This window comes from Saccostrea cucullata, unplaced genomic scaffold (genome assembly GCF_032062105.1).
Source record: "Saccostrea cucullata isolate Sc308-1 unplaced genomic scaffold, CSIRO_AGI_Scuc_v1 ctg11408, whole genome shotgun sequence".
In the NCBI taxonomy this organism is placed as follows: domain Eukaryota; kingdom Metazoa; phylum Mollusca; class Bivalvia; order Ostreida; family Ostreidae; genus Saccostrea; species Saccostrea cuccullata.
In genome coordinates, this window is record NW_026923227.1 from 243 (window position 1) to 13,044 (window position 12,802).

A 12,802-nucleotide genomic window follows, 5' to 3' on the forward strand; every position below is an offset into this window, starting at 1 on the left:
AGAATTATATGTATCGTCAATTTTTTTTTAAGTGTACTGGCAATAAAAAAAAATGTTTTTAAAATGTGCAGAAATTATTAATTTACTAGAGAAAAACATCTTGATACCTGTAAGATTATTTCTTTTATTAATATAAATATATTTGTCCCGCAGCAGACAAATTTGTATATCACTGATAGGATAGAAGCTAATCACATGACACCCGTCGAGGCTTAATATGAAAATCGGGCACGCGATTCTTCATATTTCAAATGTGTGTACTTATCAAACACACGTCATGTACATCTTCATAGACTCGGGCTTACTTTTTGGATGTGCAACTTTTATAAGACTCCATCCAGTCTTTTCACCCTCCATCAATCTGACAATCAAAGTTTCTCCCTTCCTCTGTAGTTTCACTTATTTTTGTGAAATGTGTCTTCTTAATGTCCCCTTTTGGTATTTTATGGCCCCAGAGTGCCATGGGGTTCTGGTGTTTTAGGGCGGGGCTCTATTGATTATATAGTGAAAATGCATTTATTCTTTGAAAATCTTCTTCTCTGCTTCTGAGTATTAAATAAACTAACTGATGGGTTCGCCAGCTCGGGCAAAGGGGAAAAAAAACGCCGCACCCGAAGCCCCCCTGAGGCACAGTCACAGCGCCCGGAGGAGTTTGCAGTTCCCGAGGAGTCCCAAGGCCATGCCCCCGCAGACGTGAGCATCTCGACAACCAACACCCCGGGTGAGACACTCATTCACATGGCAGGTTTACCACATCAGCAAACTTGCTCAGCGGACAGTATAGCCGCTCATGTACCTCATACGCGTAACTTGAAAATATGGGAGAGGCAATTTGTACATCTTTCCCTCTTGCTAAAATTTGCAACGGAATTAAATCAATGGGATTCACAAGGGAAAGTCCATTTTAAAAATGGCCGTTTCGTTTATGTGTTGTCAAGCGAAAACAGAATTCGCAGTTAAGTATCGAAAAGTGGACTTCAGCTTTTATGATTCACATGAGTATCATTTTCGAACACAGTGAGGCAAAAGCTCTAGAAATGCTAAAATGTATGCTAGACATCCGCCTGACAGCTAATCATTCGTATAATTATACCCCCCGCAAACGAAGTTTAGGGGGGGGGGTATATTGGAATCACCCTGTCCGTCTGTCTGTCTGTCTGTAGACGAGATTTTGTCCGGACCATAACTCATAAACTATTGGAAGGATTTATTCTTTGAAAATCTTCTTCTCTGCATTCACCATATGAAGTTGTGCACCTGATATTTTCATCTTGATTGGATTATTATTTTGAATTTTACAGGTGGTTTTTTTTTCATTTTTATTTGGCGGTTTTGTCTGGACCGTTTCTCAGAAATTATTGCAAGGATTAATCTGAAAATTTGTACACTTATTATTCACCATATGAAGGTGTGCACCTTGAATTTTCAATTCTTTTTGTTAATTTTTTTCATTTAACAGGTTTTATTTTTTATTTTAATTGACTTGTTCATTTTGGGCTCATGTATACGGTTTGAGATATAGAATCAAGAATATCTGTTCAAAAATACTACAGCTTAAAACTACTCATAAAAACTTAAAAAAAGAAACATCATCAAGTGTTAAATACAGATTTTACATTGCACAGAAGATAATGTAATTTCATTTGTCTCTTGGGAATAATGATTGGACATGCCTCCAGTTAAAGATAAATTAATGAGTTTGGTGTTGGAAGTTGTTAAGGCATATCTCTTATCAAGCGTGTGTGTGTTATCTATCTCCAGGGAAAAGGCACAAAAATTAAAGATCTCTCTTCTTTTATTCTCTTCATTGTAATTTATTGTTTGTCAAAGCACTTCATTACTGTATGACCAGCTCTTTATTTTCAAAATGCATTTCAAATTGATATATCAAGATTAATTTGATTTTGTATAATGTTTTTTTTTTCAACAATCAGTTTGCAGAGTGACATAACACATAACTGCAATATATTTTTTAATGCAGTAATAAAAAAAAAATTTAAAAATTTAAAAAAAAATGTTACAATGGAATTACAATAATTAGTATTGATTTTTTGGCGGTTTTAGATAAGTCCCTCTCATTTCCCCAAGTGCATGGAAACTATATTATAGATCTCATAGTTTCCGCATTTGAATGGCCACACAGTTGGCAAAAAGCGGAACTCCTGATGTGCAGATTATAGAAATGGGTAGATGGAAATCTAATTCATTTTGACTTTCAAGTTTTATCCACGCATATACTTCACAAATACCATACAAGTTGTGTATATATGGGTTCAAACTTAAATTTGTCAGTATATTTTACAAGTCACACATGTAAGTGTCCAAATAATCCCAAAAAGTAGCCCTTTTCCATACTAATTCTGAAGTTCAACACTTGATGTATATTTAACCCAAATGCAATTCACTCAAAACTCAGAGTAGAATTTTATTATGAATATTTCATGAATATATTTGACAATATATGAATGTATGAACCACCAATGAATGACAAATCATTTACAATTACATAAAAATTATCATTGTTATCATTAAAATTAACATATATCCATTTACATGACTTTTCATCTTCTATCCCTGTTAAAATTGGCTTTAATTTTACATATTTTTCTCGAAAGAATCTCTTATAATTTCAAATTGATGGTTTCAATCCAAAAAATGGTTTACAAATTAAGTAATTATGTATTTGAGAATCTAATTAATTGAAAAAAAATGACACCTTTCCATATTAATAAATTCAGTACAAGCATTTTTACACCCCCATCCCCATACAAATTTTTTTTTAAATTTCATTACATTTTGAAGTAGGTCCTTAAAAACGTTTCTGTGGTTCAGCATTCTAATATAGAGACAAGGTAAATCATCTTATTTAATTCTAAACCTTCAATAATGAAATATAGAGGCCCATGGCCTAAATTGCTCACCTGTGAAAAGAAAAACCTTAACACCAAGACATATACTGTTTTAACATTTGATGTTATACTATTATACTAGTCATCTACACAAACCTATCATGTATTCAGATATGTAATGAGTTTGTCAATAACTGCCTTAGACTTGGAGATTCTGGGGACCTTTGTCCCTTCACATTGCTCCACAAACACATTTCTAATTCCATTAAAGGTATCACGTTTATGAATACTTCTAAGTTTGGACAAACTGAGTGAGCACTGAAGAAGTTTCTTCATTGTTTGGCTTGAAATTACTTTGTCTTTCACTAAAGGGTCAAGTGATTGCTTACATGCATAGTAATTAAGAGTAAATAGATCACTTGAAAGAAGACAGTTTGCCATCATCTTCTTATACAATCTTTGCAGGGATTGTACATCTGCCAAAGCATTATGAGCATCATATTTCAAGTCCAGAAAAGTTCTGACCAATGTTTCTTGCTTGTAGTTCTCAACTTCAGGCCTTTTCCATGTTCTCTTTGCTACCTTTAATGTGTCAATGAATCCAAACACTGTTTCCTGGAAATCTGTATATAAATTATATCTAGAAAGTTGGTTTATTAAGACTGGCAAATCAAAACTCTGAATGTTATGTCCCACCAGAATTGGCTTTGAAAACTTCTTGATGAAATTCAGAAACTGGGAAAGTCCTTCCTGGGGAGTAACACAACTCACGGCCTGGCCTCTGTGTTTAAGGACACCTCCAACATAAGTTAAACCTGTGGCCTCAGAAGCTCCAATACTAATTTCTGTCGTTGGGGTCATATATGTACTGAATTCCTCGTCTCCAGAGGCTGCTGCTATCTGAATAATATCAGATGTCCGAGCTGAAAGAAAAGTAAAGTCAGACATTAAAGAAAGACAGAAACGTTATACTAAGTTCTGGAATATCAATTAATAAATAAAATGGTTACTTCAATAGTACCTTACTCTACGTAAATGATAAGTAACAAGTACATTAGCATATACAATGAACTTACCCAGACCAGTAGTTTCCAAGTCAAAAATAATTTCACTACCATCCTTTGGAAAAGATACTGGAGTGAGATCAATGTCCTCAAGATCTAAATCTTCTTCAATGCCAATCTTGGACTGGTATGTATCACCTGCAGACACAATGACACTTGTATGCAACAGAATAACTAATGTTTTACTCATTTTCAAAAATGTTTTGTACAACTGTGTAAGGTTACATTAAAACTGGAACTAATTACAAGTTAGCATCATTGTATATACCTTCTAATACAGACTGTGTGGAGTTTTTCATTGCCCTCAAAGACTTGAGTTCCAGTCGTCGCCTTTTGGAAGTAAATAAACTCTGACGAAGGCGCTGATTTTTCAATCTTTTCTCCATCTTTTGAGCATGCTTCAGCGTAAATTGTCCAGGGGATACAGAGCATTTCTTGTTCAACTGAATATAAAATGAAATCAAAATAAGTTTCACCAAAAAAATGATAGATACTCTGACAATTTTACATCATGTTAAAATTTAGTTTTATTGGTAAAGATACATAAAAACAGAGTTTTTACTTGAGAAAATAAATTTATGAATCAGAATCAAAGTGACAAGCAATAAGAACACTGGAACTGAAAGGTAACAAAAATCAATAAAATGAAATGCAATAAAATTTATTAAGATAAGAAGATAAAACACTGAGATAAATGTCATCATTCCTTTTTAAGATTGTTATACAAAAAGGAAATTTACTTAAAATCTTGTCCTGCAAGATTTTTTAACATGTATAATTGTCATTAACACTTCATTTGTCAAATTCAACAAAAGGTTGATGAACATTGAAAGGCTTACAGTGTTTAATTACAAAAAAAACGGTTTTGTAAAGTCAACTGTAACTTGTCAACAATATCAAATGACACTTTTCAACACTGCAACTTTAAATCACCTCTGTAATGTAGTTATGACCATCATTTTTCTGACAAACGGTAGCTGAAAGTCTAGTCTTTAGACTTTCTGAGCCTCCATAAAACCTGTTATGATTTGCAATTTCCTGATCATGTTGAGTATACATAATTTCTAGTGTACAGATTTCTTATTAGCAGCACCACTTTATACTTTAAACTATTCAAAAAATCTCCAACAAAAAATTTGACTTACAATCGTTTTGGAGCTTTTGACGACACCATGTGATTAAAGTTTTCGTTGACCTGTGTTGAACCAAGAGATGCAAGCTCATCTGCCTTTGCAGCATATTTTAGGAATAGATTTTCTAAGGCATGTCGAAAATTTGGACAATTCAATGGTTTCCCAAAAGGTAAATTTCTTGGTTTGTAGTCCTTTTTAGCTCACCTGAGCTGAAAGCTCAAGTGAGCTTTTCTGATCACCCGGTGTCCGTCGTCCGTCCGTCCGTCTGTCTGTCCTTCCGTCCGTCTGTCTGTCCGTCTGTAAACTTTTCACATTTTCAACTTCTTCTCAAGAACCACTGGTCCAATTTTAACCAAACTTGGTACAAAGCATCCTTGGGTAAAGGGGAATTTAAATTGTTAAAACCAAGGGCCAAGACCCGTTCCAAGGGGAGATAATCAAGAAAATACGAAAATAGGTTGGGGTCTTCTTCTTAAGAACCACTGGGCCAGAAAAGCTGAAATTTATGTGGAAGCATCCTTGGGTAGTGTAGATATTAAATTGTTAAAATCATGACCCCCGGGGGTAGGGCGGGGCCACAATAGGGAATCCAAGTTTTACATAGAAATACATAGAACAAATCTTTAAAAATCTTCTTCTCAAGAACCACTGGACCAGAATAGCTGAAACTTAAGTGGAAGCATCCTTGGGTAGTGTAGATATTAAATTGTAAAAATCATGACCCCCGGGGGTAGGGCGGGGCCACAATAGTGAATCCAAGTTTTACCTAGAAATATATAGAATAAATCTTTAAAAATCTTCTTCTCAAGAACCACTAGGCCAGGAAAGCTGAAACTTATGTGGAAGCATCCTTGGGTAAGATATTAAATTGTTAAAATCATGACCCCCGGGGGTAGGGCGGGGCCACAATAGGGAATCCAAGTTTTACATAGAAATATATAGAACAAATCTTTTAAAAATCTTCTCAAGAACCACTGGGCCAGGAAAGCTGAAACTTATGTGGAAGCATCCTTGGGTAGTGTAGATAGTAAATTGTTAAAATCATGACCCCCGAGGTTAGGGCGGGGCCACAATAGGGAATCCAAGTTTTACATAGAAATATATAGAACAAATCTTTGAAAATCTTCTTCTCAAGAACCACTAGGCCAGGAAAGCTGAAACTTATGTGGGAGCATCCTTTGGTAGTGTAGATATAAAATTGTTAAAATCATGACCCCCGGGGGTAGGGCGGGGCCACAATAGGGAATCCAAGTTTTACATAGAGATTTATTGAACAAATCTTTTAAAATCTTCTTTTCAAGAACCACTAGGCCAGGAAAGCTGAAACTTATGTGGAAGCATCCTTGAGTAGTGTAGATATTAAATTATAAAAATCATGACCCTCGGGCATAGGGCGGGGCCACTCAGGTGAGCGATGTGGCCCATGGGCCTCTTGTTTTCATTCTTGCACCATAAGCCACAACCATCATGTTCTCCTAAACAATAAAACACTCTGACATACTGAGACAGTCAATAAATAAATTTCAATTTTAAATTCATTATACGAATATACTGTACACTGCTATACACAAATGCACGTAATTTTTCCTTACCGTATAAGTGAGGGACTATATTCTGCAATCCATCAGCTATTTCTTTTGGTTTGCCCTCGTTTTGACTAACGCAATATATGAAACATTTCTCTATATGGTTTCGAACTTTTGTATTCTTCAGGATCTTGTGGTTGTTGCTCAGCTCAAACAAAGCATTTGTGAACCCTTTTTTGGTGTGGTTTTTATCAGCCTGCTTGGATATGGTATTGTCAACTGTGGCTTTAAGTCGAGCAATAGTAGTGGAATCATTATCCATTACAAGCGTATCCACCTAAAACAATTTTTGAACATATTTTATGTCAGATCAATATCTTAAGAATCTTGTGGTAGCTATATCTATAGCAACTTATATATAAATATATATATATGCAGTGCATAAATATATATGTACCTTTCCTCCATCATCATAAATGCTCTGCACCATTTCACAAGCCATGGCCGGTTCCATGGCTTTTGAAGAACCGGACCAATTACGTGAACAGTTATGTTTTCGTGGACAAACTCCTTTGTCCTTTGCCGCATCACATATCCTGCATCTCTTTCCTTTAACAGCATATTTAATGCATTTCTTTGTTTTTTTTTTCAAATAATGTGGCATGTCCTGCAAAACACTTACTATTGTACATCTGTTTAATTTCAAAGGAAAGGACAAAATTAAAAATATATTTTTGGTACATGAGTTACTATCTAATTCTTACCTGTTAGGCTGTTATAAGCATGACCAGTCCCACGCTTTTGCCAGGCACCATCAAAAGAAACGGTCAGTTTTCCATCACTCCTTTAATACAAATAATTATTATACGTTTTATTATTCAGTATCATATACATCCAATGATGCAAACATGCAAACATTTTCAATACCTACATTTCTAGTTCTTTATTCAACTGCTTCTTGCATGATTCATCTGCCAAACAGTTAAGTTGGTGTCCGACTTCTCTCTCTCCTCTTAAGTGCTGTTTGGGTGATGCTTGGAATGTTCAAGGCAGCAAGAATACTGTTAATGTGTGTCTCCCCAAATCCTCCATTTATCATCCCTGCAGTTGAAGTGTTTTGGCATAATTTTTGGGACAGACATTGCTTATTTTTTATTGCATCATGTATGCTATGTGTACTTGACTTGAAATTCACACATGGAGTATTAAGGGTATTTATTACAATTATGATATTAATTTTCCATTTTTTAAAAATTCAAATACAAATTATCATACCTGCAGCTAACTTGGTATTCACATCCCAAGCCTGTCTTCCATTCTCTGTTGTATGTTTACTTCCAGTTGGAACGTCATTAACCAGGCCACATTCCAAATACGTGCACTTCACTTCTAAAATTTGCGCTAGCCCAAATTTCCTCTCACCTACAGTGTTTATCAAATGTAATGGCTGGCTACATAGCTTACACGCTTTCAGACCATCTGCTAAAGTTCCTAACTCAATAACTCGCCTTCCCGTTCGCCATCCAGGTTCGTCATCGTTAGATAAGGTTGTCACAATGTCTTCTTGTCTTGAAACATTATACACAGGGTCTTTGTTTACACTACACGAGTCGTAACTGTGATCAAGTTCTGCGAATAAAATCGGCCCTGAATTCGAACTTGAACAGGAATCTGAATTCCAACGAGTGTTTCTACCTTTAGACAATGCTGTTACTTGTTTACCATGTCCCTTTTTAACAAACCGCCCCTTCTTGTTTTTCGGCACCATGCCCCGACACCATACCGGAAATATAAGTCGCTTTGTAAAAAGAGAACTTTCCAAAATACAATGTACATTACTTAGATTTAATGCATATGGCCGAGTACCACCCTCAACACGAAAGAATGCATTTTGCACCTTTATGAAATCGTCAAAAAACGTATCAGAAGTATGTAACACTTGACACCTAGTATTCTATCAATTATTAGAGTATAATTTAAATAAGATTGTCAACGTTTTCAAATCCTTTACCAAGTAACTCTGCTCTTACAGGTTCTGCAACAGTGAAATGCACATCACGTTTCATGACGTTACTAACTCTTTTGAAAAGATTTTGAACTTTAATCTGTTTTTTGCAGAACGCCCATTGCCCAATTTAAAGTCTTTACCCCTCAAAAATTGTCTGTTCCATTATAAACAAATACACGGCTCATTTTATGTATTTTTCCTGATCTCTCCAGCATTTTCGGAGTTTGTTTTAAAAGTTTCCAAATGAAAAACAAAATTATATTGCTACTCGCTGCTCCGTGACGTCCTTCTACGTCATGATTTTTTGCTTTTTTAAATCAAGACTATCTATCTAGATAGATGGATATCTTTTAAACAACGCAATATATTACATTAACCTTTTGCTTTTGAAGAAATGAAACAATAGTAAATTTAAGTATGTTAATTTTATTTCATTTAAGGACAATTTTAAAGAGATGTGGCTATAGATATGAAAAGCGAATAGTCAGTCCATAACTCAATATTGACCCTGCTCCTTGACCCCATTTTTGCTGTCTTAAATTTTTGATAATTTTGACAAACATCAAGATATATTCCAATTTCTTTGCTCAAAATATTTGAATCTGTTGTTAAAATATATGTACCAATTTTGGTTTAAATATGAAGTTAAATAAAAAAGTTATGACAAAAGTCTACGAACTTTTTGAATGACCCTCGTACATTGGCCATGATCACAATATTAAAGCCTTTCTTTGTTCTTTAGCTTGGAAATTAACGTCGCAGCTATTGCAGAAGAAATGCATTTAAATAAACTTTTTTTTTTCAATAAACTTATCTTTTTACAGGGCTGTATTAACAGATCCCAGGGATCTCCTGAGGCTGTACTCAAATCTCTTCCTCAAAAGAAGAGATTTAGACATCACAGACGACAGTGTCCCCACGGAGGGGGAGAGTGACGGCATCTTCATCAGCCGCTTCAATCTCTTCCATGATGCTATAGATGAAATTTCCTCGTTGGAGAATTTCCATCCTCTCCTTCCGGTGACTTCCACGGGGAAGCGGCTGCGGATTTGGGCGGCCCCAGGAGGGAATTCTTCCACACGTGCATGGAGGAGGTGAAACACCGAATACTCCATGTAAATGCAGGTGCTATAGAGGTGCATCTTCAAGGGGAAGCACTCGCAAGGCCCCATTACTTTTGGTTATCGGTAGGTTATAAATTATATCTTAAATATTTCATAAAAACAAGTTTCTATTTTCGGTTTTGGAATGATTATTGTTTCTATCTGCGAAATCCCTGATCGTTCTTCAAGGAGGCCCTCTGTTGGGGTTCCTCCCGATTATTATTGATGGCAGCACCGCGGCCCATTCCCAGTTAAGGCGCGGACTGGAGAGGACGGGTGTCCTTCAAGTATGTTAAGTTTGGTAAAAAAAAAATGTATATATAGATTGTAATAAAAATAACTTGCCGTACTTTCGATGTATGTTTCCAATGGTGTCACTACTTTCAGATAATTGAACGAACGAACATGAAATACTAATTTACAAATGAAACCAACACGCTAAGTGTCTCCAGATTGATGCAGTTGATCCATGTTGATTTCTCAGCAGAGGGAAGTAATGCCAGAATGAAGAGGGAGCAATCTGTCCAACACTTTGTGAAATATCTACGAGAAGTGTACGGTAAGAACTTATATCGACGGGCTAAAAATTCTTGTAAGGAAAATTTTAAAAATGCATAACATCTGTTTCTGAATATGTTACACACATGCCGTACAATACCAGCGATAGGGATATTCGATATTTATAGATTAACTTTCACGTGTCCATTGGGATGTACAAACTATACATGTGTAATTTCACTGGAACTTTTTATTCTCTAACCGAGATGTTTGGCGCCATTCAGAGAACAAAGGCGGATCCAGTAATTTTTAAACGTAAACATATCTGTAATCTTGCCAAAGTATTGCAGCGCTTCATAGATTATGGAATTAAACTCAAAGGGGAAAATGTGAACTCTTTCGACCTGAAGTAGAGTATTTAGGAAGAACAGTAGGAAGGGATGGTATAAAATTCAGCCCAAGTTCCATAGATACCATGACCAGATGGAAAGCTTCTACGTGTACTAAAGAAGTGAAAAAGATTTTGTGGATTTGCAAATTATCATAGAAGCTTCATACAAGATTTTGCAAAGATTTCAGCTCCTTTATATGGACCTACAGGTAAAACTCCTTTTCATTTGGACGAAAAGCATGAATGTTCCTTTGAATCTGTGAAAAATGCATTAATGAATGCGCCCGTTCTCACCATTCCTACAAAAGACGGAAAGTTCATTCTCGATACTGATGCCACTGACATTGCTATCGGTGGTGAACTGTCTCAAGTGCAAAACAGTGTGGAACGCTGTATTGCATATTGTAGTTTTACACTTACTCCTGAGCAAAAGAAATACTGTACAACCAGGAAGGAATTATTAGCCGTAGTCAGGTTTACACGTCATTTTCGTCATTATTTGCTGGGTAGACCTTTTGACATAAGGAAACTACTATTAGGAATTAAGACAAAACTTTGTATTGAATCAAGATTTATTTAAACGTATTATCATTGATAAACCTTATTGCTCGTGTGGTAAACAAGAAGATGCCTATCATTTTTTCTTTGTTTGTTAAAAATACCATATTGCTCGAAGTAATCTTTTTGACTATCTTTTTCGACTTGATTTAGACATCATAGATGTACACCTACTGCTATGGGGCAACGAAAATCTCTCAGTTGGAGTAAACATTGGCATTTTAGCCGCTGTTCATCAATTTATAAATGAAACTTGTAGATTTAGCTAGATATATTATTGACTCTTATTTGTACACGTTTTTGTTACTATCTTGCATGACAATTACTATGTGTGAAAAAAATAGTAGGTTGTCAGAACTTGTTTCTTATCCTTTTGCTCAACAATAAAATATGTTCAAAACACATTAGGAAAGATCACATAGTCTCCAGTGGCTCATGAATTTTAAAAACTTAAATGGACAACTAGCTAGATGGTTAGAGGAACATCTATCATCGACCAGGAAACAAACATCAGAATGCGGATGCTCTTTCTAAGAGATATGTCCAACCACAGGAGTTCGAGTACCTATCAATTTTACCGAAAATTTCAGGAAATAAAAAAAATACGTAATACCTATAATAATAACACAAGGAGTGCAACGCATTTTAGGTCACCTGGGTATCCCTCGCTTAATATCAAGGCTGTCGCACAATAAATCTTCAATCAAAATTTATAAAACACAAACCAATCTTTTTGGAAGGGACCATTCTTTATGGCTTTTAATGCATAAGATTTCAAACTCATGTTTTACAGCAGCAGCGGTGACATTTCTCCACAACTTCGCTCAAACATCCGTTGTCTGCGACGCCATGACGTGATGTCACGGGCGCGTCCATTTACCCCAAAAGGTACAAAACTGCCTGAAATACTAATGTAGATGATTGAGGTCATATGCGAAAATAAACCAGAGACAAGTTAGTAGACATTCAAGAAAATTTAAAACGGGGAGGTACAAGTACTTTACTCGTATCTAAACGTAATATCGTTATCTCTAGTTAATTGTGTATGATTGTTTATTTTTGTTCCTTTTGGGTAAATGGACCGTCCGTGACGTCACGTCATGGCGTCGCGGACAACCGTTGCACTCCTTGTGTTATTATTTTAGGTATTAGGTATTTTTTTTATTTCCTGAAATTTTCGGTAAAATTGATAGGTACGCGAACTCCTGTGGTCCAACAGAACAGTTACCATGTGGTGGATGTATCTATTGTAGAAGAGTGCATCAAAACTGCAGTGAATTATCAGAAATATGGATGATCCAATTCCATTGATAAAATACAATCAAATACCCAGAGATCAGGAAGTGCAGTCTAACTTATTGGTATACCCTAAACTTCCTTACCGAGAATGTTTCAGCTTTTGATGGACATGCTTCAGATGGTAGACTAGAAATTCACCAAAGGGCTTATGCATGTAACATATGTATTAGTGTCACGTTGCCCAGGAACATTTTGTAAAAAGGGGAGGAGTGTGGTAGTTACGTTACGTTTCATATGTACATCGGGTTCGGAATTCTAAAAATTGTTATCGGTTCTCGTGCCATTGATATTGACAGATATACAAGTTGTTTTCCACTTTTGCCATTGTGTTTTCATTGCCGTAATATTGGCAATTTGTTTATTTCATGCTATA

At 35.7% G+C, this 12,802-nt stretch overlaps 1 pseudogene; it reads right to left on the reverse strand.

The window, feature by feature from the left end:
* Window positions 1–2,414: 2,414 nt before the first annotated feature.
* LOC134263466 (uncharacterized) lies at window positions 2,415–8,349 on the reverse strand (annotated as a pseudogene).
* Between the last annotated feature and the right edge of the window lie 4,453 nt (window positions 8,350–12,802).